Below are 24,195 nucleotides of genomic sequence, written 5' to 3' on the forward strand. Positions count from 1 at the left end.
TTCAAGTAAAGTCCTTTTAAGTTCTAGGCTGAGACAAGACTCCTAGAACCAGGATCTCTTTCCCCAAAAGCAAAAATAAACATATATTAGACTTTGTTGATGCCTGTTGCAGGCTGATCACACACAATTCAAATTTCTGTACTTGTCCACCCTGAGTGCAGCTGATAAGGCCACTCACCTGCCCCAGGTGGGCCTGCAGTCTTTATAATGCAGGATTAAGATATCCCCTCCCACTGCCTCTTCAGATTTTCAGTTCCTCATTCATTATTCTCCCAAATTATTAAAAACCAGAGAGAAAAGTATGCTCACTACCCACCCTGCTCTGAATTAGGAATCTAAGCAGTTAATAAATTATCTGGTTAAGAGCCTCACGTTTTTTTCATAAGAGGCGAAATATTCCCCCTACCCATTACTCACACACTTGTCAGTCAAAGGGGACTGAGCACATATTCACCAGATTTGGCAACATTTCACTCTGAGACTGAAAACAAACATGATAAATTTCTCGTCCAAAGAAAATTTTGGTGATGTGTATAGGCCACTGAAAAGGAGAATGTTATGACTTTAGTGCTGTGATAATATATGGTAGTAATTATATTAACAAGGGAAATTACATCCCTTTTCAGCAATTTCAGCTCATACCACCCACATGAATAGTGGGCAGAAGCAAAAATGCTGAAATAGCACTAGTCATATAGAGGGAGCAATATTTGCTGAATTTAGAACCTACTTTAATCACTTTTTTAATCTATTGAGCTCCTACTATGTGCCAAGCACCATGTGAGCACAGTGGGGAATTAATGCAATATAGCCTCTGATCGTAAGATGCTCACCAATAATAAGGGATTTTACCTATGTACATAAATCATTGTAATGCCAGGTGGGAAGTGAGAGATGACAAAAGAGGGGTACAGATAGAGTTCTACAGGGTTTGAAAAGAGGAAGCTATCACTTCCAGATAAAGCTCTGATGAAGATCTGGCTTGCCCAAAAAGCAATCAGACACCCAGGAGGTGAGGAGTAAGCAGCACCCCCACAGTTTTCCAGTATCAAGATAAACTGCAGCCAATTAACACTGGAAATTCTGCCAATGACCTGGCCCCAGAAAAGATCCACCAGCAGCCTCCATAATCAGATAACCATGAAAGCAAACCCCATATCCCATGGCTCCAGAAATCCTTCTAAAAACTCTTCTGCCAAGAACTTATAAATGTGCGGATTAATGAAATATAAATAGAGATTAAAAGAATGAGTAAAACTCTATAATTCATTTTGAAATTTTATTGGGATCAAATTTGAAATACTCACTCTGTTTATCTCTACCAATCTAATTAGCTTTTGTTTCCTTTCTCCCATGTACAAGAAGGTATAGAGGATTCGAAGAGAAATACACAACCAGATCCTGAGGTGTCTTGGAATCTTGTATGGGAGAGGAAGACTTACAAAATAATAGCAAAAATGATCTGCTGTTTCATCAACATGATCTGGTGGAAAAAAAAGTTTTGAATCAGATAGACTTACGTTGAATTCCTAGTTTGTAGCCTACTAGCTCTGTGACTTAAAACAGAATTATTGACTCTTTCTCTAGGTTAACATTCATTTATCTATAACTGTTCAAATCACAGCATTGTGGTGAGGATTAAATAATACAATATTGTGAAAACATTTTGTCTAATGCCTACAAACATCTAATGAATCTATAGAATAACATGCATCAGAAAGCTGCTGTGTGTCAGAAGGTTTTTCTTTTTAATGTTTAAAGAAAAGAAGCTAAATTACTATGGTGTACATCAGAAACTAACAGAATATTATAAATCCACTATATGCCAATAAAATTTTTTAATTAAAAATAGATAAATAAGTGAAAAAAAACTAAAATAATCCTCAAAGGAAGCGCTCATTTTGAAGTTGGAGGGATCGGGAAGTCTTTGTGAAGAAGGTGTCATTTGAACAGGACCCTGGAGGACAAGTAGGGATTAGTCACCATGTCATCCACTTTGGCTGACAGAGATGGGGTGAACAGGGCTGTGCTGAGATATGACACTGGATTTTTAGAGGGCTAAGAATTTTGTATATGGAAACACTTGACTTACAGAGTCACTCTAGACAAATCAGTACTTTAACACACATAACCTCCAAAATACCATCCTATGTAATCAAAACTCCAATGGTGCCCAAGACAAAGGATAAACACAAGGCAAAGGAGGACAGTTCTTCCAGATCATAGAAAAAGGAGAGCTTTGAAAAGTCAGCATAATATTTATACCATAATTTTTTAAATGCAAACAAAAATTTTCCTATGAATATTAAAGCAAAAAATGCCATATTGGGATTTTCCATATTGGGAAACAATACAGAAGCATAAAAAAGGAATAAAATAACACAATTCAGAGTTTACCCTGCAATTGCAAGGAATTATAGGATTAAATACCAGGAAATTTATTTATAAAATTACTTAAAGTAAGGATAAAAAGTAAAATTTAAGGATAAATAGTAAAATTAATTAAAGGACAAAAAGAGAAATACATTGCCATTTCCAGAGGCACTAAAATCATCTAATGAAATTTAATATCTATTTCTAAGTGTTAAAGAAAAAATGATAAAGTATGAATAGATACTTCATTAACATGGCAAATATATAAATATATGCAGCAACCTAAAAGTTATCACAATTAATGGGGAAATACTGGAAGATTCCCATTAAAGTCTGGAACAAATTCACTTGTGACACTAATATTTCATATTACCATGGAGCATCTAGGTAGTTAATAAAATTTGGTACCTGAAAAAAGAGAGAAAAATCATATAAGGAGAAAGTAAAAGTGTTATGACTCATAATTTTTAAAAGGGATGAGGGCCTAGAAACTCAATAAAATCAACTGAGAAACTAATTTCTTAGTATTGGTAACAAAAAGAATTAAATAATGTATTAGCTCAAAAAAAGTAATATGTGGAAAGAAATAATCTTCATGTATACATGTAACAATTAGAAGAAATAAAAGACACTAATTTACATGAGTACCAAAAAATGTAAAATATATATGAATAAATTTAACAAGAAAAGTGCAGCAGCTATACAAAACAATTTTAAAGTGCTTTAATATCAGTGCAAAGAAATAAAGGAAACAATAGAATGGGAAAGGCTAGAGATCTCTTCAAGAAAATTAGAGATACCAAGGGAACATTTCATGCAAAGATAGGCTCAATAAAGGACAGAAATGGTATGGATCTAACAGAAGCAGAAGATACTAAAAAGAGGTGGCAAGAATACACAGAAGAACTATAAAACAAAATACCTTCATGACCCAGATAATCACGATGGTGTGATCACTCACCTAGAGCCAGACATCCTGGAATGCGAAGTCAAGTGGGCCTTAGGAAGCATCACTAAGAACAAAGCTAGTGGATGTGATAGAATTCCAGTTGAGCCATTTCAAATCCTAAACGGTGATACAGTTAAACTGCTGCACTCAATATGTCAGCAAATTTAGAAAACTCAGCAGTGGCCACAGGGCTGGAAAAGGTCAGTTTTCATTCCAATCCCAAAGAAAGGCAATGCCAAAGAATGCTCAAACTACCACATAATTGCACTAATATTACATGCTAGTAAAGTAATGCTCAAAATTCTCCAAGCCAGGCTTCAACAATACATGAACCGTGAACTTCCATATGTTCAAGCTGGTTTTAGAAAAGGCAGAGGAACCAGAGATCAAATTGCCAACATCCGCTGGATCATCGAAAAAGCAAGAGAGTTCCAGAAAAACATCTATTTCTGCTTTACTGACTATGCCAAAGCCTTTGACTGTGTGGATCACAATAAACTGTGGAAAATTCTGAAAGAGATGGGAATACCAGACCACCTAACCTGCCTCTTGAGAAATCTGTATTCAGGTCAGGAAGCAACAGTTAGAACTGGACATGGAACAACAGACTGGTTCCAAATAGGAAAAGGAGTACGTCAAGGCTGTATATTGTCACCCTGCTTATTTAACTTATATGCAGAGTACATCATGAGAAACACTGGGCTAGATGAAGCACAAGTTGGAATCAAGATTGCCAGGAGAAATATCAATAACCTCAGATATGCAGATGACACCACTCTTATGGTAGAAAGTGAAGAAGAACTAAAGAGCCTCTTGAAAGTGAAAGAGGAGAGTGAAAAAGTTGGCTTAAAACTCAACATTCAGAAAACTAAGATCATGGCATCTGGTCCCATCACTTCATGGCAAATAGATGGAGAAACAATGACAGACTTTATTTTTGGGGGCTCCAAAATCACTGCAGATGGTGACTGCAGCCATGAAATTAAAGACACTTACTCCTTGGAAGAAAAGTTATGACCAGCCTTGACAGCATATTAAAAAGCAGAGGCATTACTTTCCCAACAAAGGTCCATCTAGTCAAGGCTATGATTTTTCCAGCAGTCATGTATGGATGTGAGAGTTGGACTATAAAGAAAGCTGAGTGCCAAAGAATTGATGCTTTTGAACTGTGTTGTTGGAGAAGACTTTTGAGAGTTCCTTGGACTGCAAGGAGATCCGACCAGTCAATCCTAAAGGAGATAAGTCCTGAATATTCATTGGAAGGACTGATGCTGGAGCTGAAACTCCAGTACTTTGGCCACCTGATGCAAAGAGCTGATTCATTTGAAAAGACCCTGATGCTGGGAAAGATTGAGGAGCAAGGAGAAGGAGATGACAGAGGTTGAGATGGTTAGAAGGCATCACCAACTCAATGGGCATGAACTTGATTAAACTCTGGGAGTTGGTGATAGACAGGGAGACCTGGCATGCTGCAGTCCATGGGGTCGCAAAGAGTTGGACACAACTGAGCAACTGAATAAAGTCCCACAAAAAATTATTTAAGCTAATGTAAAGACATTCCACATTTTTGCAGAAAGTTCTATCATCTTAAAGCTGTAAGTTTTCATTAGTTTAACAATTTGCACAAATCCAAAGTCTACCAAGAGGATTACTTTTGGAACTAAAATATCTTATTCTAGTCTATAAAAGGAAAAAGGAAAAAGCAAGAATAGTACAAGGGTTTGGTGGAAAAAATTTGTAATGTGAGATTGTCATTGTTGTTGTTTAATCACTCAATCGTGCCCAGCTCTTTGCAATCCCATGGACTATAGCCGACCAGGCTCATCTGTCCATGGAATTTCCCAAGCAAGAATCCAGAGTGGGCTGCCATTTCCTTTTCCAGGGGATCTTCCCAACCAAAGGATTGAACCCATGTCTCCTGCGTTGGCAGGCATATTCTTTACCACTGAGTCACCAGGGAAGCCCAATGTGAGATTAGCCCTACAAAATAATAAAATGCAGAATAAAGTTACAATAATTAAATAATACGATACAAGCCATAATATGAATATGCAAATAAATAAAATAAAAGTCTAGAAGCCCCTTAAAAAGACTCAAATATATATTTAAATTTAAATACACTGAAGATAATATTTCAAATTGGATAGTTCAAATCTGACTTTAAAGATAAAATATTGTTATATTATTGGAACACCAGACTATCCACTAGAGAAAAGTATTGACTTGCCTCACAATATCCACAAAAATAAATCTCAAATAGATAAAAGATTTAAAGGTAAAAATAAAACCTTAAAAAATTAAAAAAGATGTGAGGAGTATTTATTTTTTTATTTTCAAGTGGGAAAGGCCTTTAAAGTATTATTTTTTTAAATCCCAGCAGTCATAAATAAATTATTAGTAAATTTGACTACATAAGAATGTCTTAAATCTCTATATGTAATAGCAGAAAAACAAAGCAAAAAAAAAAAAAGAAGAAGAAGAAGAAAAGAAAAATCCTGGGGGAAACGTTGCAATTCACAACAAAACAAAAGGATAATTTTTCTAATATATGAAAAGCATCTACAAATCAAAAAGCAAAGATGAATAACCCAGTAGAAGTATGGGCAATGGGTATGAACAGTTTTCACTAGATAGAAAATATGAATAGCAATGTAAATATATGAAGAGCTGTTCACCTGACCCATAATAAGAGAAATGCAAATTCAAACTACAACTAGGTATTATTTTTCACCTAACATTGGCAAAGATCACTAAAGTTTGCTAAAATACTCTGATAATGAGGATGTGGGAAATAGCCATTTTTTACATTTCTGATGAGACTGCAAATTGCACAATCACTGAGAAGAGCAATTTGGCAATATCTGTCAACAATTAAAATGTCTACTGTTTGTCAACAATTAAAATGCCTACTATACCCTTTGATGAAATTGATTTCCAAGGAATTCGTCCTGCAGACTCTATAAATAAAATATATTCAGAGATAGTCCCTTCAGTATGAAATATTTGACATGGGCAAAAAAGGCCACTTTTGATGGTTTGAAGGTTCTATTTATCACACCCACACAATGGATTTATTAAAGAGTACGGGAACACGTTTGTCACACAGCATCTGGCACTCAGCCCAGGATAATGCAAATTGTCCCTCTAAACATCTGTTCACATGCTTAATGCCATTCAGTTCCCAAGGAAAATCTCCACATTTTTTGCCCTATGTCTTCAAATGAAAGGTGACTCTATCCAAATATGCTAGAAATCTGTGGGCTGTGCCATTGCCAGCATCAGAAATGACCACTGCCTTGGGGGATAGGAAAGGTATAGGCTACAGAAGCATTTCTTAAGGGCAAAGACTAATAACTTAAATGTTCCTCTCAGATGGCAAGAATGCAGTTGTTGCTGTGTCAAACTCTTCGAGACCCCATTGACTGCAGGACGCCAGGCTTCCCTGTCCTTCACAATCTCCCAGAGCTTGCTCAAACTCATGTCCATCGAGCCAGTGATGCCATCCAACCATCTCATCCTGTGTCATCCCCTTCTCCTCCTGCCTTCAGTCTTTCCCAGCATCAGGTTTTTTCCAATGAGTCAGCTCTTTGCATCAGGTGGCCAAAGTATTGAAGCTTCAGCATCTGTCCTTCCAATGAATATTCAGGGTTGATTTCCTTTAGGATTGATTGGTTTGATCTTCCTGCAGTCCAAGGGACTCTCAAGAGTCTTCTCTAACACCACAGTTCAAAAGCATCAATTGTTCGGCATTCAGCCTTCTTTATGGTCCAACTCTCACATCCATACATGACTACTGGAAAAACCATAGCCTTGACTATATGGACCTTGGTCAGCAAAGTAATGTTTCTGCTTCTTAATTCATTCTCTAGATTTGTCATAACTTTTCTTCCAAGGAGCAAGCATCTTTTAATTCCATGGCTGCAGTCACCATCTGCAATGATTTTGGAGCCCAAGAAAATAAAATCGGTCAGTCACCATTGTTTTCCCATCTATTTGACATGAAGTGATGGGATCAGATGCCAAGATCTTTGTTTTCTGAATGTTGAGTTTTTAGCCAGCTTTTTCACTCTCCTTTTTCACCTTCATCAAGAGGCTCTTTAGTTCCTCTTTCTGCCATAAGGGTGGTGTTGTCTGCATATCTGAGGTTATTGATATTTCTCCCAGCAATCTTGATTCCAGCATATACTTCATCTAGTCCGGCATTTCACGTGATGTACTCTGCATAGAAGTTAAATAAGCAGGGTGACAATATACATTCTTGATGTACTCCTTTCCCAATTTGGAACCAGTCAACTGTTCCACGTCCGGTTCTAACTGTTGCATCTTGACCTGCATACAAGTTTCTCAGGAGGCAGGTCAGGTGATCTAGTATTCCCATCTCTCTCAGAATTTTCCACAGTTTCTTGTGATCCACACAGTCAAAGGCTTTAGGGTAGTCAAGAAGCAGAAGCTTTCCTAGAATACTTTTGCTTTTTCTGTGATCCAACAGTTTGATCTCTGGTTCCTCTGCCTTTGCTAAATCCAGCTTGAACATCTGGAAGTTCTCAGTTCACATACTCTTAAAGCCTAGCTTGGAGGATTTTGAGCAGGACCTTGCTAGCATGTGCAATGAGTGCAACTGTGTGGCAGTTTAAACATTCTTGGTATTGCTTTTCTTATGGGATTGGAATGAATACTAACATTTCCCAGTCCTGTCACCACTGCCAAGTTTTCCAAATTTGCTGGCATATTGAGTGCAGCACTTTCACAGCATCATCTTTTAGGATTTGAAATAGCTCAGCTGATATTCCATAACCTCCACTAGCTTTGTTAGTAGTGACGTTACCTAAGGACCACTTGAATTCAGATTCGAGGATGTCTGGCTCTAGGTGAGTGATCACACCATCGTGGTTATCTGGGTCATTAAGATCTTTTTGTATAATTCTTCTGTGTATTCTTCCTACCTCTTCTGAATATCTTCTGTGTCTGTTAGGTCCATACCATTTCTGTCCATTTTTGTGCCCATCTTTGCATGAAATGTTCCCTTGAGATCTCATTTTCTTGAAGAGATCTCTAGTCTTTCTTATCTCTCCTTGCTATTCTTTGGTACACTGCATTCAGATGGATATATCTTTCCTTTCGCCTTTGCCTTTTGCTTCTCTTCTCAGCTATTTGTAAGGCCTCCTCAGACAACCATTTTGCCTTTTTGCATCTTTTTCTTGGGGATGATTTTGATCACTGCCTCATGTACAATATTACGAACCTCCCTCCATAGTTCTTCAGGCACTCTATCAGATCTAATCCTTTGACTCTATTTGTCACTTCCACTGTATAATCATAAGGGATTTGATTTAGGTAGATTCCTGCATTCTTTTTTACAATGAAGTTGATCATACATTTTCTTGCTTCCTGTGCTTTGTTTTGTTTATTTTAATGTTTGAATTGTGATGGTATCCACAGAAGTTGCTAATAGTAATTGGTTGAGAAATGTTACCCAGTATAAACAACTAATAATTCTTCTAATCATGGCATGATACAGATTCCTTACAACTTGGCCACTGGATGGACTTTGAACACCAGAACCAAAAAGCTTTACTTTTATATTAAATTAAATTTAAAAGATTTTACTAACACAAAATGATCACTTGATTAATTACATTTATAATTAAAATAATAAATAAGATTAATTAATTTCAAAAATAATTATACAATAAATTTTTCTATACTTAAGTTTTTCTTTTTCACATTTGATCATCAAATTTTCCTTTTGCCTTTGCATTCAGTGGTTATTTTAAAAGAAAACTTCAAAGACATAAAAATTAATTTTAATAAATATTTTATACTTGTATTAATTGATTTATATTTTGTATTATTGATTTATATTTTTGTGCAAACATATTTAAATGTTTTACTCTTTGAATTAGATGTTCAATACCAACATTATTATTGCTAATCTTGATTAAAATATCTTAAGTAATTTTGCTAAAATGAAAGAAGAAAATAAATTATATAGCATACATAGATTGAATCATATTCTTTATTTTTATTATCAAATATTAGTGTTTCACCAGAACACTGTGACATGTGCAATAATAATTCCAGTTTTTATATTTTTCCAAGTTTCAGTTATATAAGAAATATAACTATATTCATGTTTTCCTATTTCATGTTATTCATCAAAGTAATAGGGATAGAATATATTTTAGTTAATAGCTTGTGATTTATAACTTTTAAATATTTAGACACATTGTGTGGAGGTTCCACTTGAATTAATTCCCTGAGCTCCACAAATGTTATGAGAAGGGCTCTATGCAACATTACATATAGTAGAAAAAACTTAAGAAATTATAAACACTTATTAATGTGACACTTGCTAAATATTTTATATGTATAATATTTCAGTTCATTTCAGTTCAGTTCAGTCACTAAGTCGTGTCTGACTCTTTGCAACCCCATGAATCACAGCATGCCAGGCCTCCCTGTCCATCACCATCTCCTGGAGCTCACTCAGACTCACGTCCATCGAGTCAGTGATGCCATCCAGCCATCTCATCCTCAGTCATCCCTTTCTCCTCCTGCCCCCAGTCCCTCCCAGCATCAGAGTCTTTTCCAATGAGTCAACTCTTCGCATGAGGTGGCCATAGTACTGGAGTTTCAGCTTTAGCATCATTCCTTCCAAAGAAATCCCAGGGTTGATCTCCTTCAGAATGGACTGGTTGGATCTCCTCGCAGTCCAAGGGACTCTCAAGAGTCTTCTCCAACACCACAGTTCAAAAGCATCAATTCTTCAGTGCTCAGCCTTCTTCATAGTCCAACTCTCACATCCATACATGACCACTGGAAAAACCATAGCCTTGACAAGATGGACCTTAGTCGGCAAAGTAATGTCTCTGCTTTTGAATATACTATCTAGGTTGGTCATAACTTTCCTTCCAAGGAGTAAGCGTCTTTTAATTTCATGGCTGCAGTCACCATCTGCAGTGATTTTGGAGCCCCCCAAAATAAAGTTTGACACTGTCTCCACTCTTTCCCCGTCTATTTCCCATGAAGTGATGGGACCAGATGCCATGATCTTCGTTTTCTGAATGTTGAGCTTTAAGGCAACTTTTTCACTCTCCTCTTTCACTTTCATCAAGAGGCTTTTTAGCTCCTCTTCACTTTCTGCCATAAGGGTGGTGTCATCTGCATATCTGAGGTTATTGATATATCTCCCGGCAATCTTGATTCCAGCTTGTGTTTCTTCCAGTCCAGCGTTTCTCATGATGTACTCTGCATATAAGTTAAATAAGCAGGGTGACAATATACAGCCTTGACGTACTCCTTTTCCTATTTGGAACCAGTCTGTTGTTCCATGTCCAGTTCTAACTGTTGCTTCCTGACCTGAATACAGATTTCTCAAGAGGCAGGTTAGGTGGTTTGGTATTCCCATCTCTCTCAGAATTTTCCGCAGTTTATTGTGATCCACACAGTCAAAGGCTTTGGCATAGTCAATAAAGCAGAAATAGATGTTTTTCTGGAACTCTCTTGCTTTTTCCATGATCCAGCAGATGTTGGCAATTTGATCTCTGGTTCCTCTGCCTTTTCTAAAACCAGCTTGAACATCAGGAAGTTCATGGTTCACATATTGCTGAAGCCTGGCTTGGAGAATTTTGAGCATTACTTTACTAGCATGTGAGATGAGTACAATTGTGCGGTAGTTTGAGCATTCTTTGGCATTGCCTTTCTTTGGTATTGGAATGAAAACTGACCTTTTCCAGTCCTGTGGCCACTGCTGAGTTTTCTAAATTTGCTGGCATATTGAGTGCAGCACTTTCACAGCATCATCTTTCAGGATTTGAAACAGCTCAACTGGAATTCCATCACCTCCACTAGCTTTGTTCGTAGTGATGCTTTCTAAGGCCCACTTGACTTCACATTCCAAAATGTCTGGCTCTAGATTAGTGATCACATCATCATGATTATCTGGGTCGTGAAGATCTTCTTTGTACAGTTCTTCCAAGTATTCTTGCCACCTCTTCTTAATATCCTCTGCTTCTGTTAGGTCCATACCATTTCTGTCCTTTATCGAGCCCATCTTTGCAAGAAATGTTCCCTTGGTATCTCTAATTTTCCTGAAGAGATCTCTAGTCTTTCCCATTCTGTTGTTTTCCTCTATTTCTTTGCATTGATCGCTGAAGAAGGCTTTCTTATCTCTTCTTGCTGTTCTTTGGAACTCTGCATTCAGATGCTTATATCTTTCCTTTTCTCCTTTGCTTTTTTTTTTTTTTTTTTAAGTTTTAGTTTTTTATTTTTTAAATTTTAAAATCTTTAATTCTTACATGCATTCCCAAACATGAACCCCCCTCCCACCTCCCTCCCCAGAACATCTTTCTGGGTCATCCCCATGCACCAGCCCCAAGCATGCTGCATCCTGCGTCAGACATAGACTGGCGATTCAATTCACATGATAGTATACATGTTAGAATGTCATTCTCCCAAATCATCCCACCCTCTCCCTCTCCCTCTGAGTCCAAAAGTCCATTATACACATCTGTGTCCCTTTCCCTGTCTTGCATACAGGGTCATCATTGCCATCTTCCTAAATTCCATATATATGTGTTAGTATACTGTATTGGTGTTTTTCTTTCTGGCTTACTTCACTCTGTATAATCGGCTCCAGTTTCATCCATCTCATCAGAACTGATTCAAATGAATTCTTTTTAACGGCTGAGTAATACTCCATTGTGTATATGTACCACAGCTTTCTTATCCATTCATCTGCTGATGGACATCTAGGTTGTTTCCATGTCCTGGCTATTATAAACAGTGCTGCGATGAACATTGGGGTACATGTGTCTCTTTCAATTCTGGTTTCCTCGGTGTGTATGCCCAGAAGTGGGATTGCTGGGTCATAAGGTAGTTCTATTTGCAATTTTTTAAGGAATCTCCACACTGTTCTCCATAGTGGCTGTACTAGTTTGCATTCCCACCAACAGTGTAGGAGGGTTCCCTTTTCTCCACACCCTCTCCAGCATTTATTGCTTGCAGATTTTTGGATCGCAGCCATTCTGACTGGTGTGAAGTGGTACCTCATTGTGGTTTTGATTTGCATTTCTCTAATAATGAGTGATGTTGAGCATCTTTTCATGTGTTTGTTAGCCATCCGTATGTCTTCTTTGGAGAAATGTCTATTTAGTTCTTTGGCCCATTTTTTGATTGGGTCGTTTATTTTTCTGGAGTTGAGCTGCAGAAGTTGCTTGTATATTTTTGAGATTAGTTGTTTGTCAGTTGCTTCATTTGCTATTATTTTCTCCCATTCAGAAGGCTGTCTTTTCACCTTGCTTATATTTTCCTTTGTTGTGCAGAAGCTTTTAATTTTAATTAGATCCCATTTGTTTATTTTTGCTTTTATTTCCAGAATTCTGGGAGGTGGATCATAGAGGATCCTGCTGTGATTTATGTCTGAGAGTGTTTTGCCTATGTTCTCCTCTAGGAGTTTTATAGTTTCTGATCTTACATTTAGATCTTTAATCCATTTTGAGTTTATTTTTGTGTGCGGTGTTAGAAAGTGATCTAGTTTCATTCTTTTACAAGTGGTTGACCAGTTTTCCCAGCACCACTTGTTAAAGAGATTGTCTTTACTCCATTGTATATTCTTGCCTCCTTTGTCAAAGATAAGGTGTCCATATGTGTGTGGATTTATCTCTGGGCTTTCTATTTTGTTCCATTGATCTATATGTCTGTCTTTGTGCCAGTACCATACTATCTTGATGACTGTGGCTTTGTAGTAGAGCCTGAAGTCAGGCAAGTTGATTCCTCCAGTTCCATTCTTCTTTCTCAAGATTGCTTTGGCTATTTGAGGTTTTTTGTATTTCCATACAAATCTTGAAATTATTTGTTCTAGTTCTGTGAAAAATGTGGCTGGTAGCTTGATAGGGATTGCATTGAATTTGTAGATTGCTTTGGGTAGTATACTCATTTTCACTATATTGATTCTTCCGATCCATGAACATGGTATATTTCTCCATCTATTAGTGTCCTCTTTGATTTCTTTCATCAGTGTTTTATAGTTTTCTATATATAGGTCTTTAGTTTCTTTAGGTAGATATATTCCTAAGTATTTTATTCTTTTCGTTGCAATGGTGAATGGAATTGTTTCCTTAATTTCTTTTTCTACTTTCTCATTATTCGTGTATAGGAATGCAAGGGATTTCTGTGTGTTGATTTTATATCCTGCAACTTTACTATATTCATTGATGAGCTCTAGTAATTTTCTGGTGGAGTCTTTAGGGTTTTCCATGTAGAGGATCATGTCATCTGCAAACAGTGAGAGTTTTACTTCTTCTTTTCCAATTTGGATTCCTTTTATTTCTTTTTCTGCTCTGATTGCTGTGGCCAAAACTTCCAGAACTATGTTGAATAGTAGCGGTGAAAGTGGACACCCTTGTCTTGTTCCTGACTTTAGGGGAAATGCTTTCAATTTTTCACCATTGAGGATAATGTTTGCTGTTCTCCTTTGCTTTTTGCCTCTCTTCTTTTCATAGCTATTTGTAAGGCCTCCTCAGACAGCCATTTTGCTTTTTTGCATTTTTTTTCCATGGGGATGGTCTTGATCCCTGTCTCCTGTACAATGTCACAAACCTCATTCCATAGTTCATCAGGCACTCTATCTATCAGATCTAGTCCCTTAAATCTATTTCTCACTTCCACTGTATAATCATAAGGGATTTGATTTAGGTCATACCTGAATGATCTAGTGGTTTTCCCTGCTTTCTTCAATTTAAGTCTGAATTTGGCAATAAGGAGTTCATGATCTGAGCCAGAGTCAGCTCCCACTCTTGTTTTTGCTGACTGTATAGAGCTTCTCCATCTTTGGCTGCAAAGAATATAATCAATCTGATTTCGATGTTGGCTATCTGGTGATGTCCATGTGTATAGTCTTCTCTTGTGTTGTTGGAAGAGGGTGTTTGCTATGACCAGTGCATTTTCTTGGCAAAACTCTATTAGTCTTTGCCCTGCTTCATTCCGTATTCCAAGGCCAAATTTGCCTGTTACTCCAGGTGTTTCTTGACTTCCTCCTTTTGCATTCCAGTCCCCTATAATGAAAAGGACATCTTTTTTGGGTGTTAGTTCTAAAAGATCTTGTAGGTCTTCATAAAACCGTTCAGCTTCAGTTTCCTCATTGCTACTGGTTGGGGCATAGGCTTGGATTACTGTGATATTGAATGGTTTGCCTTGGAAATGAACAGAGATCATTCTGTCGTTTTTGAGATTGCATCCAAGTACTGCATTTCAGACTCTTTTATTTACCATGATGGCTACTCCATTTCTTCTGAGGGATTCCTGCCTGCAGTAGTAGATATAAGGGTCATCTGAGTTAAATTCACCCATTCCAGTCCATTTTAGTTCGCTGATTCCTAGAATGTCGGCGTTCACCCTTGCCATCTCTTGTTTGACCACTTCCAATTTGCCTTGATTCATGGACATTCCAGGTTCCTATGCAATATTGCTCTTTAGAGCATCGGATCTTGCCCCTATCGCCAGTCACATCCACAGCTGGGTGTTGTTTTTGCTTTGGCTCCATCCCTTCATTCTTTCTGGAGTTATTTCTCCACTGATCTCCAGTAGCATACTGGACATATTGTTTGTATGTGGGTGGGATAAATATTTCACTAATTATCCTTTTGTATACATTAGATTTTGAACTATATATATGTTCCCTTAATTTGGGGAGAGAATGGAATCCAATGACCAAAAAAACTTAGCATTCCAGTTCTGATACTATCATCTCAGAACCAAATACCATCAGATTTTCATAACCATCATTTCTACTATCCAGTGTCCTAAAATTGGAATTACCAGTGGACATACGTGCATTGTAACATAGCACTACTTTGCATATGTCTGGTTCTTTATAGTTAATCACATTTTATCATATGTATAGTGTGGCTCATTCCAGGTATGTAGAGAAAATGTCATCATCTCTAATTTATAGATTCAAAACCTGCCCAAGTTCAAACAATGCAGAATGGGGTTCACTTTCCATAGCCCACACAGCTGTTATAGATACAGATTCATGTTGATTTTTTATACTGCTCTGGAAAGACAGCTCTGTTCTATGGAGTAGACAGCAGGTTCAGGTCTCTAAGCAGTTGGCATTCTTTACAAATACAGCATCCTCTAAAGCTGAGTTTGTGGCCAGTTCCAAACTCACACTTTATGAAGTGAAAGAGAAACTATATTTTCTCTCCCTTATTGTTTATTTTTATGGTGCACTGTCTTTAGTAATAAATTTTGTTACACAATTGTGGCAAAATGTAATAGGTTTGCCTGAAAATCCTTCTCTTAGGTGATGAGACTTTCCAAAAAGAATTCTCCTTTCCACTTTTTGTTTTTCCTTTTTAATTCAATTCCCTATGACTTTTATTGAAAACATTTCACTTTTTAAAAAATGACATTATTACATTTTTCTTAATTCCATCATCTTCTCAACTCCTGCATCCTTTATGCACCATGCTTTTGTATCCTTTTATTTTCAAGTTCTTTTCATGTTTTCCCCCTTTTGTTTTATTTCCATGGGAGCTTTTATTGTCATCTCTGTGTTTTTGTCTAGGCTTCTACACTGAAGCCTGACCCAACAGTGAGGAAATTAATAGGGAAAGTATCATAGCTATGCTGCAATGGTAATGGCAGACAGGTGCAAAGGACGGGGAGAAACGAAAAGGAAAGAGAAAGACTGGATAAAGACCTGATTATTTTTTCAGGCTTCAGGGTATAATATCTTTGAAGGTGAAAAATAATGACATTTACACAAGCATCTAAATAAAAATGTGACTTGACGAACATAGAATTGCAGAGAAAAGTTTCCTTTATTTAGAAACGTGTTTCCATGTCCAATAGGCTGAGCCAAATTTACTTTGAAGGCATGAGCAAGAGTATTACCCTGCAAAGCCAAGGCTGACAAATGAACTCAGTCTCTGTCTTGAAACCAACTCACTAGTAAGTGAAATTCAGAATTCTGCTTTAAGTTTCTTAATGTTGATTTAGACGAAGCAAGCCATGCTCTTTAACATCTAAAAGCAAGATATCAATTTAATAAATCAGTAACAATGGCCACAGTATGATTCTAGTGCAGAAAGATCAACAATCAATATTAGAAATTTTGAAAAATAGTTCTTTCTATCTCTACTTAATAGACATTTTTGTGTTTCGGATTTAGCTGTTTATGTGTCCTCTTTTCTTGGAGCTCATTCTGGCTTGATTTATCTTTCACCTGCCCGGCTTCCCACCAGTATCGCCTAATGCTTTAGTCCATCTATAATTCTACCCCTATTGCCCTATGACCCCTGGAGCATCTACAGATCAAAAATGAGCAATTAAAATAAGAGGCAGATCTCTGCTAAAAGGGAATATGTGTATTTCGTAAAGTTTTTATTGCCTTTGCAATGAACTAAACTAAATCTGAAAATTTCATCTCACAAAAACATTACAAGTGATGCATGTGGTGTGTGAGTCTGCATGTGTGGCTATTACTGGATGCATATACACGTGTATTCCGAAATATGTCTTGTGTGAGTATGCAAGTGTGTGTATGTATATCTGTGAGTTTGCCATAAACAGGCAACAAGGAGGAAATCAGTAAATCAGACCATTTTTTATTTATTTGGCATTAAATAACTGGTTACTTATAAATATGTATGATTAATTTTTTGTTTAAAAAAATGAAAATCTGGATGTTAAACATATATGGAAAATGTGAATGACTTTGCCTTTGCCTTAAAATCTTGTTTTCATTTACTCCTTTTCCTTTCCTTATCTGCTGGCTTTCACTCTCATTTTACTTTTCCTATCTGGTGTTTCCTAGTTCTGTTCAGTTTAATTTATCCAAATGTCATACCCAATAAGTTGCTGAATTTCCACTCCATTCCTGCTGAATTATTTTATTACTTTTAAATAACTTGCATCTGCTCTTGATTCTTCCATCTGCTTCTCTTCCTTCTTACTTTCTCATCAGGATGCCTGGCTCAAAGTTAAGGACATTGGCCAGACACCCTTTATTTTCTGTTTTCTTAACCACTGACACAAGTTCATTAGCCTTTCAGACTCTTGATCTGAAAAAGCCAGCCACTGGGAAAATTGGTAAAGTAGGTCAGAAATGTGAATGCTGCCACGCATACCTTTCATATTTTCTTCATGTTTGTCACCCTCCTGCAAGAGGTACCTGGAGAAGGCAATGGCACCACACTCCAGTACTCTTGCCTGGAAAATCCCATGGATGGAGGAGCCTGGTGAGCTGCAGTCCATGGGGTCACAAAGAGTCGGACACAACTGAGCGACTTCCCTTTCACTTTTCACTTTCATTCACTGGAGAAGGAAATGGCAACCCACTCCAGTGTTCTTGCCTGGAGAATCCCAGGGACAGGGGAGCCTGGTGGGCTTCCATCTATGGGGTCGTACAGAGTCAGACATGACTGAAGCAACTTAGCAGCAGCAGCAGCAGCAAGAGGTACGAACACAATTCTGGTTTTATCCCTTTCACTCCCCTCCTTCAAAAGGTACACATCCAGGTCTGCATTACCTCACTTCTAGGAGAAATCCAGTAGGAAAATCCATTAAAATATTATGCATAGACAACAAAAACTTCATTGTTCATCTTCTATGGAGTGAGTTTCAAGATGCTTATTTCTATGTTCTGTCATAATTGCAGGCAGGTGAGGCAGCCCCAGAAAAGAAACCAGCTGTAACTGATCTTCAGCACTTGTAAGCAAACTTGACTGCTCTCTTAAACTCAAGAATTTGATGGCATTTTAGGAAAAGAAAGGAAATTAACATTTCCCACATTTTTACTTTGTGCCAGACACAAGCTAAACTGCATGTTCATTTTAATCAATGAAAAGACAGAATACTTGCCCAAAGTGAAAAGACCATATGGCTATAAGAAATGCAGATGCCAGGTATAAGTGAACAGCAAAAACCCAATGCTCTGTCCATACCATGCTGCTACTTGAGCCTAGAGTCATGGACCAATAGCATTCCTCTGTTTTAGGTTCCAACCATCCATCATACCTTGATAGCTTTTATGCATCAAGACAAAGCTGGAAGTGAGAAACAGCTTGGAGTGGATGGTGAACTGTTGCAAGGGCTCAAAGTCTGCAGCAGGGATATGTCCTAAGAAGGATCGGCTGGGACACAATTTTGAAAGCTTTGTAGTATAGACTATAGAACTCAGGCCTGGAGTGCCTTTGAAGGTTCTAAGCAAGAGAATGAGATGGGCTGAGTAGAGTTTGAGATTCATCATCCTAGAACAGGATATATACAGGCTTTGAGAGGGACAAACTCCAAGTAGGGTGACTAGTTGGGAAGCTACATTGCTGTTATCCCAGTAAAAGATGAAAGTCAGCTTAAATAAGGCAACAGAAGATGCAACAGGACCTATATTTTAGGAGGTAAAATCAGTAGGACTTGGTGATCATTTGGATACAAAATATAGAAGGGAAAAAAAGGAATCAAAGATGTCCATTTTTCCTTTGTATTTGTTCCCAAGTGCCACAGTCTTTTTCTATATCAAAGGAAAGTGAAGGTCGCGTCCAGCTCTTTGCAACCGCATGGACTATATAGTCCGTGGAATTCTCCAGGCCAGAATACTGAAATGGGTAGCCTTTCCCTTCTCCTGGGGATCTTCCCAACCCAGGGATCGAACCCAGGTCTCCCACATTGCACGTGGATTTTTACCAGCTGAGCCATAAGGGAAGCCCAAGAATACTGGAGTGGGTAGCCTATCCGTTCTCCAGGGGATCTTCCTGACCCAGGGATTGAACCAGGGTCTCCTGCATTGCAGGTGGATTCTTTACCAATTGAGCTATGAAGGAAGCACTATTGTAATAAACAGGGGTGCCTTAGGACAGATTCCCGAACTGAATTTATGAATGCTTAAGGCTGACAAAATTATACCTAACCTGACCAGTGACACATTCGGCAGGTATAGTTTATGACCAGAATATATCACATCCACACAATTAAAGAATAATTTAGCCTTGAGAAAGGGCTAGAATTCTCTTTTCTGGAAAATTATCTTTTCCTACCTCAAGAGGTATCTTGACAGAGACAGTCTTTATAATTCTTGGTTATGTTTACAGCAATTTGATTTTAGAAATCATCCTAAAGACAGATATTTCTATAGTAAATATTCCCAGCTGCCGTCTTTGGAAAGAATAATTTGATTAGTGGCACTGTATTGAATTGCATTAAAACTGGTTTCTTCACATAATGTCTATTTCCTACATAAAGAAAAAAAGCCAATCATAAATTAATGTCTAGGTGATCTGTTTGGCACAAAAGTGATAGCAGGATGGGGTTAACAAGTGTTTGTGGAGAGATAACGGGGAATGATGAACTCTCTCAAGTTTTGCTGTTTATTAAAGAGTTTATTGAAATCTCATAGAGCAGTAACAAATGATCTAATAAAGCAAATAAGATTAAGCAGTGCCAGTAAACAAATTTATAATAAAACTCCAGAAGAGTAGACATAAACAATTTTTATTTTTTTAATTCTTGCAAAAGTCATATTAATATTTCCAAATCTTGTAAAGAGTTTTGGAATTAGGACCTTGTTTGAAAATGGGCATAACCCTTCAAATCATGATTCATGTAATTTATTAATTCATTTAATGGGCTATATAGCCACATTAGCAAACTTTTTAAAGGAAAATAAATTTTCCTGCCATGAGGTTAGGGGAAAACCACTGAACATTGATCAGCAAATAAATGGTATATGCTGCAGAGTTTTGTTGGAAAATGAAAAACAAATCAATAAGCTTGAGTTGAAGAGACAAGAAAAGCTTCCTGAAGGAAGAAACACTTGCTTAAGGAAGTTACTAGACATCAGGTGATGTTTCTAGTACCCTTTTTCCTTGCACATCTTTCTAAAAGGAGAAAAGGGGTTCAGAGTAAATATAGGCACATGGGCTGTGGACATCCTCCAGAGATTCACATATCTAACACAGCTTGGGAAAAGTACAATTAACTATTTTGGCCAAAACAAGTTCCTAGGTAACAAAGTGACCAGCCTGAACGAGCTAAATGGACAAGAACCAGGTACATTCAGCAGCAAAGGTGTAGACCCATGTCCCCACAGAACAACAGACCTCTCCATGGATTCTGCTATGCACAGATCAAACTAGAGACCAAAATACTCTCTAAATACCCTGGAGTTGTATGAAGTCCCTTGGAAGCTAGGCAGTGATATTATATTGATGGATATTGAGTTTGTACCACCCTGGCAGAACAGGAACTGGGCACAATAAGTTGAGACTAACAAAAATAAGGGTCTTATTTCTTGCCCACCTAAATACTGGACTAGGGGTTGTTCCTGCTACATACGGGAGAATGCTTTGAATCTCCTGGGCAGATACAGACAGGTTAGTAGAAAGAAGAGAAGATGAAGGCATCCTGGTAAGAAATTAGGGAAATTTCTCAGGAAAGTTTCCAGAAGGGCAGAATCACTGAGTTTTAAAGATGGGTTTCTGAACCTCTTTTTGGATAAGGAAGTGTCTTATGGACTGGATGTTTATGTCCTCCCACCCAATTCACATATGGAAAGTGTAACCATCAACAATATAATATTAGATAGTATTAGAAGTTAGAAACTTTACGAGGTGATTAGGTCTAGATGAGGTCATGAGGTTGTAAAAGCCTGATAATGAGATGGTGGCTCTGTGCTAAAGAATCTGCCTGCAATGCAGGAGTCTTGCAGGAGACACGGGTTCTACCCCTGGGTCAGGAAGATACCCTGGAGTAGGAAATGGTAACCCACTCCAGTGTTCTTGCTTGGGAAATCCCATGGACAAAGGAGCCTGGTGGACTACAGTCCATGGGGTCCCAAAAATGTCAGACACAACTTGGCAACTAAACGACAACAAAGAAGAGGAAAAGTCTACAGTTCTCTCTCCCTCTCTCTCTCTCTCTCTCTCTCTCTCTCTCTCTCTCTCTCTCTCTCTTTCCCCACCATGTGACGATACATCAAAAAGGCAGCCACCTATCAACCAGGAAAAGGATCTTCACCCAGAACTGGACCCTGTTGGCACCTCATCTCTGACTTTCACATAGCCTGCAGAACTACAAGAAATAAATGTCTGTTGTTTAAACCTCCCAGTCTACAGTATTCTGTTACAGTACCCCCAAACGATGAAGACAAAGGGCAATTCCAAAGGTGACATGTGAATTTTGCAATTAGTGAAGATAAAAACTTAGGCTGGAGTTCTTCACTATCCCAAGACTGAGCTTTGAGTTTTTATCTCTGGGCTTCCTAACACTCAAAAAAATGAGAAATATGAGTTAATTACATGATTCACATCTTTTAGGGAAAGTTACATGTGCCAATTCTTCTAGATACCAACAAAAATTTAATGAAATAATTTTTTTTTGCCTTTATTCCATGGATACTGTTCAACATAAGATACAATATTTCCTCTGACAGTTTTGTAAAAAATAAGAATGTAGTTTCCATTTTTTCTTGTTTTAACTCTTAATAAAACCTTTTATGTTATTACTCATCTTTGCTATGCTTACGTATTCATCTTTTCTGTTGGATTCGGTTTTCTGCCAGGATAAGGCCTGTGACTCATTACAGAAACCAAGTTCTTAGCACAGTGGCACATGCGAGGGCTTCACAAATGTGTGCTTAACCAGAAGTAAGTAATGCAGTGGAATGACTTCTGATGGAGAGAGGTACTGACCTAAACTAACGACACGTAAATTTTCAGGATCTCAGTCAGCTTCGGTTGCTATAACAAAATACCATAGATTGGTGACTTAAACAACAGACATTTATTTCTCACAGTACCAGAGGCTGGGAAGTACACATTCAAGGTGTACTTGAACAACAGACATTTATTTCTCACAGTACCAGAGGCTGGGAAGTACACATTCAAGGTGTTCTCCAAGAACAAATCCAGTTCTTGGAGATGGCACTCTTCCTGGCTCCCTTCTCACTGTAAATTCACCTGATGGAGAGAAAGCTCTGGTGTCTTGTCCTTTTCTATAAGGGCACTAATCCTATCACAGGGGTTCCATCCTCATGACCTCATCTAAACCCAACAACCTTCCAAAGGCCCCACCTCCTAATACCATCACACTGGGGTTAGCATTTCTACCCATGAATGTTGGGGGGACACAAACATTCAGCTCATAGCAGGATCTAACTTGAAGAGTACATAACAGGGTCTAATTTGCACCACTGATAAAAATCTAAGCCACCCAAACTCTCCTAAGCACATAGTTTCCTTAACATATACTGAAAAGAATCTTATAATATCTATAATTTCTCTTCCAGATATGTAAAAACATTTCCTTTTTTTGCACTAGAACTATGAAAGTCTGCCTACCCTTCTAGATTTTTTTTTAATGATGGATCTTTGGTTCAGTTACAAAATAAGATTTGTTGAATCAGGGCAAAAGCATCTAAATAAGTGTCTTAGAAATAAAGCTCATTCTTGAATCCAATGTTTCATTGTGTAGACTCCATTTTCAAATTTTTGTCAATGACACAGCATGGACACTGACTAATCATAAAAGGTATCAGCTGTAAACAAGTGCTGTAATCATCTGGGTGCGTGCCAGGGAAATATCTGTGAGTTATGATGGATTTAAAACTCAAAGTACTCAATAGGTGGTGAATAATTAAGTTAGTAATTACTTAATTGTAATTTTATTCATACAGAGATTTCTAGAATTAGCAGCTATATAAACATTCTTATGATGATCTAAGGTCTTTGCTGAGGTAAAAATTGATTTTTTTTTTCAGTACTGAAACCACCTAACTAACAAATCTGTATATGTAATTTGAACCTCCAAAAGGCATTCAGATGTCCCCAACATGACTGAATGTTGGAACTAATGGGGCAATGACAATATTTCCTTTATACAAAAATTTTATAATATTGCAGGACAGTGGCATCTAATGATGGTGACCAACACAAAATCACTGGGCAGCCAGCTTCTGCTTTCTGCAGCAAGGTTAGCAATTATTCTGAAATAATTTCCTGTTACTAATGCCTTCCCAGAAGTACTTAAGCATGATGGCCTTATGAATATAGTTATTAGTGGAACTACATTTAGTATTTGGATTCTTTGGGAAATCTGATAAAGATAATATTCCTCCAAAGGTTACTATCCAGATTAGAAGTCATTTTTATCACTGGACCTAAGTTCTAGCCAGCTGTCATTAAGAGCATCTTGTTAGCCAGTGAAGGACTTTGTAGCTGGGTCAAGGCCGAGGAAGTCTGGGGCAAGGTTGCTAAGGTAACGAATCTGTCCAAAGGCTTCTCTCAGCATCAACCTTTCATCTTGTTAAATTTAGATAAGCAAAGCACTGTGAGGAGAATGCTAATAAACCAAATGACAGAAACAACTGTACTAAGATATTTTTAAGCTTGATAGATGTGTGTTTAAGCTCTTTTATAAAGATACAACAATATGTGTGGGCTTAGAGATGTTCATGGAAATGAGCTAAATTATCCTGGGTCCACACATTATTTACATTAGAATGTGAAATATGTGGCTTTACAGAACAGAATTTAATATAATGATACACATTGATTGAGTGCCTGTTTGGTACCTGAATTTGTTTTTCAGTGTAACATTTGAGTCTGAGAAGAATTAAATTCTAAAGATAGTGAAGCTTAACGTGCCTTCTAAAGAGTCCAGACTCAGTGAGGTAGAGAAACTTCAATTCTTGCTTTAGGGAGTGTTAGCTAGGTGAAGTGAGGCTACTGTGCTAAAAATATACTAGCTATCCAGCAGTCCAACTCCTGGGCAAAACTATAATTCAAAAAGATGCGTGCACCCCTATGTTCATAACAGAACTATTCACAGTAACCAAGACATGGAAACAATCTAAATGTCCATCAACAGATGAA

The sequence above is a fragment of the Ovis canadensis genome, chromosome 3 (assembly GCF_042477335.2).
Source record: "Ovis canadensis isolate MfBH-ARS-UI-01 breed Bighorn chromosome 3, ARS-UI_OviCan_v2, whole genome shotgun sequence".
In the NCBI taxonomy this organism is placed as follows: Eukaryota; Metazoa; Chordata; class Mammalia; order Artiodactyla; family Bovidae; genus Ovis; species Ovis canadensis.